Raw genomic sequence first — 4,522 nt, 5'->3', positions numbered from 1 at the left:
AAAAGAACGGCATTCCTTGACACGTGAAAATGTCATGTTTGAAATTTAAACGTTAGTGTCCATAAATACAGTTTTATTGGACTACAGCCATTTCATTAAGTATCGTCTATGGCTGCTTGCACACTACAACGGCAGAGCTGGGAAGTTGCAACAGAGGCTGTGTGGCCCACAAAGCCGAAAATATTTACTCTCTGTTCCTTTACTGAATAAGTTTGCCAAGCCCACTTTTAGAGCTACACTCATATATTTACAGAAGAAATGTGATGTTTGAGATGGCTTCAAAATAATACAGGAGGGAGGAAATAGGGATGGATGAAACAAGTTGACAACTGAAGCTGGGTGATGGGTACATAAGGCCCATTATATTCTTGTGTCTACCTTTATATGGGTTTGAAATTTTCCACATAAATGATTTTTTAAAAGAAAAAGCAAAACAAAAAAGACTGTTTTTTGGGGCTTCCCTGGTGGCGCAGTCGTTAAGAATCCGCCTGCCAATGCCGGGGACACGGGTTCAAGCCCTGGTCCGGGGAGATCCCACATGCTGCGGAGCAACTAAGTCCATGCACAATTACTGAGCCTGTGCTCTAGAACCCGCGAGCCACAACTACTGAGCCCAAGTGCTGCAACTACTGAAGCCTGCGTGCCTACAGCCTGTGCTCCACAACAAGAGAAGCCGCCACAATAAGAAGCCCGCGCCCTGCAACGAAGAGTAGCCCCCGCTCGCTGCAACTAGAGAAAGCCCACGCGCGGCAATGAAGACCCAACACAGCCACAAACAAATAAATAAATAAAATTTTAAAATTAAAAAAAAGAGAGAGAGACTGTTTTTTCATAAAAGAAAGTGGAGAGATAAGGAGGAACTGGGAAAGGGGGCTGAGAGGAGTGGCCAGAGGACTGGTAGGAAAACAGGTGAGGATGGTGCCTGACTCCCAGGCTCACTTAAGTCACAGGATGCCACCCTCTTGGGAACTTGCACCATAATGCACACCCATGGCTTCTTGAGATTATAGGCGCCCCAGCACCCTCTAATACAGATTCCCCTGCTATTGCCTGGCTTGTTATGCAAATAGATTCTTTATCCCCCAAGGGGACTTCTCAACCAACTTTGGAAACAGGTATGCTCATTTGACCGCCAAGGGCAAAAACAAACTGAAACTTTTGAAACCTCCAGACACCAAAATCAGTGCATTCTAACAGGTTTTGAGCGAACCTGATCCCAAAGCGCTTTGTAGACACATTCTGCTCCATCAATCCCACCCCGCACGCAGGCTGGTATGTTCAACTCTCATAATAACTCTTACTGGTTTGGGGGCTTTGGGGAACGTTTGGCCCTTTTTTTTCCCTTCCCTTTGGTCAGCTGCCCTGGGGCATTGGCCTCATGCACAATTCTCCAGTTTCCCAGACAATGAGGCTTCTTGTGCTTATTGCTACAGTCTCCCTATTAACTAACTATACAAGAGGTTTACAATTACTGAAACAGATGCCCCACTTTCTGCTGCACATAAAGTCTTCGTTCCAACGAAACCCCAGCCCATCGCCAGGATGGGATTTGGTTTTAATTAAAAGCCCTTCGGGTCACTCTCTTTCAGGAGCTCAGCCAAGAGGATTAAAAGGACTGAGCTGGGCAATGGCGATTTGGGGGTCGATAGTTTTCTCCACGCAGCCTGCCCCTCTTCCCACCTAAAGGCCCTCTCCCAGCAGATGGGTGAAAATCAGGCAACCAAGGACTGCTTTGAAGGAACTCAAAATGAAACCAGCAACAATAACCACAAACCTGAAATGAACATGGTTTTCTAAAAAACTTCACGCTTTTGGATGAGCAGGGAGGATTCAGCTTTAAAACCCAGAACGGTGCAGGCAAAACAGGATGAGCTGGTCACCCAAGGGATGAGAGATATTTCATCTTCCATGAAACTTGCAAAGATGCTAGAAGGTTCCCCCAACGCTGGGGCATCCCATCCCAGACACAAACCAACAATTCAAAAGTACATGAAGTTTTACTGTCTGCAAAGCAGCTCCATTTAAGGTCTGTATCATGGACACATACATACGAACCTACAGACACTATCTTAGAGATTTTCTCCCAAAAACAAAAATCAAAAAAAACACAAGGGCTTCCCGGGTGGCGCAGTAGTTGAGAGTCCGCCTGTCGATGCAGCGGACGCGGGTTCGTGCCCCGGTCCGGGAGGATCCCACATGCCGCGGAGCGGCTGGGCCCGTGAGCCATGGCCGCTGAGCCTGCGCGTCCGGAGCCTGTGCTCCGCAATGGGAGAGGCCCGCGTACAGCAAATAATAATAATAATAATAATAATAATAAACAAAACAAAAAAAAACCCACAAGACTATTTTCATTACTATGAATGCAAAGTGGGCTAACTTGTCTGGTTTGTAGAATACCAGGCTATTTGAACTGGATTTGGATTTTATTTCAAACCATGGCGTTAGAACTGCCCGGCTCACAAGGGTTGTAGAACTCAAGGGAATAGGAGCTCTCTGGACTTAGAGGCATCAGGCCTAAGTGCCAGTCCCAGCTCTGTCCCTGATAGCGAGACTCTGGACAGTCATTCCCTTTCCTCTCTTTCAGTCTCAGGAGAGCAAAATGGAAGGCTTGGGATTCTGTGATAAGAGACAGGAGGATGCTGGTCTCACTGGGCATCTTCCATCTGCCAGACCCATTCATTTACTCAATCCACCAGCCCTGAAGGTTTACTTTACTTGGTCTCATAGATGAGTTCAGTGGACACGCAGAGGTCACAGAGCAAGCAAATGGCAGGACTCCCTAGTAATCATAATTGTAGCAACCGTTGAATGAGAGAGAACAAAGCACGTGCCCCTCTATGCACATTGCCTCTCTTAGTCCTTGCAGAATCTTTGAGGCAAATATTACTGTTATTTCTATTTCACAGACGAGGAAACAGGTTCTAAAAGGTCCAGTGACCTGCCCTAGGTCACACAGCTAGTAGGTGGCAGGGCCAGGTCCCAAACCCAGAGCTAAATGATTCCAAGCACATACTAGCTCTGCTCTCCAGCCTCTGCTCAGTAACCCTGAACCTAAAACTCCAGGTGGGAGGTGCCACCTCAGGGATAGAAGCCCCCGTTTTCATTTAAACCACCCATTACTAGCTGTGTGCTCTTCAACAAATTCCTTGACCTCTCTGAGCTTGCATTTCCTCCTCTGTCCCATGGGGATGCCAATAGTACCTCCCTCCGAAAGACTGTATAAACATTTTTAAAGTTCATCAATTTATGCAATGCAGAGTCAGTACTATGCTCTTCCTGAATACTCTCATGTCTTGCTCGCAACAGCCATGAGATAAAATATGTAAACTATGCAAAGAACATTCCTTATATGTAAAATATGTTAAAAAACCTGAGCCCAGCGTGGGACCTATAAACACTCGATGAACAGTAGCTATTATTATTACTGATGCTATTGTTGTTGCTCCCGGTATTATCATTTTCTTCTTCTACTTACTATTATTAAGTGGCTTCGGATCCCTTTCTTGGAAATTTCCTCCCCACCCCCTCCCATGACGCCGTCGCCACCGCGAGCCCTTAAAGCCGCTGAATCCGCCATTTGCCCCCCTCTCCTTTGTCTGTCACCCGCCGCCCCACGCACACCTTGTGCCCCTTTCCTGCACCGGGCCCGCGGCGAGCTCCTGGCCCCCGAGCGACCCCAGCGCCTGAGCTGCGCCCGCCCGCGTCCCTGCGCCTGGCCCCGCGGGGTCCTCCCCGGCCGCCCGCGCCTCACCTGCGGTGTCCCGCTTGGCTGCTCTGAGTCCAGCGCGCGGGCGGTGGGAACCGCGCCCACCTCCCGGCGGCGGCGGTCCGAGTGGAAACCCAGGCACCGAGCGCAGCGGGGGTCACTATCCCGAAGCGTGCAAGACGCAGGCGAAAACGCGCTCTCCCTCGCCCCTCTCCGAGACCGCAGCGAGGAAAGAGGCTGAAGGGCTCTCCAAACACATCCACCAATTACAATGTAGCGACTTAATTTGGATCTGAATTCAAACAAACTATTTTAAAAATGATAGGACAACTGGAGCAATGTAGTCGCTGGATGTTTAATGGTTAGGTTTTTCAGGTGTGACAATTGCAGTATGGCTCTTTTTAAAGAGTCCTTATCTTTTGCAGATACATATTTGCAAACCTGAAATACGATGTCTGGGATTTACGTGGAAATAACGGGGACCAAGGAGTGGCAGGAATCTGGGTGAAACAAACTGGTCATGTGTTGATACTTGCTGCAGCCTGAGCAGGGGTTATTATTATCTGTTTTCTTCCTTTTCGTGAGCTTGGAATTTTCTGTAATAAAAAGGTTTTTAAAAGAAGATGAGGGCTTCCCTGGTGGCACAGTGGTTGGGAGTCCGCCTGCCGATGCAGGGGACACGGGGTTCGTGCCCCGGTCTGGGAAGATCCCACATGCCGCGGAGCGGCTGGGCCCGTGAGCCATGGCTACTGAGCCTGCGCGTCCGGAGCCTGTGCTCCGCAACGGGAGAGGCCACAACAGTGAGAGGCCCACATA

This window comes from Lipotes vexillifer, unplaced genomic scaffold (genome assembly GCF_000442215.2).
Source record: "Lipotes vexillifer unplaced genomic scaffold, Lipotes_vexillifer_v1.1 scaffold811, whole genome shotgun sequence".
NCBI classification, from domain to species: Eukaryota; Metazoa; Chordata; class Mammalia; order Artiodactyla; family Lipotidae; genus Lipotes; species Lipotes vexillifer.
Note: the sequence above shows the minus strand (reverse complement) of the source record.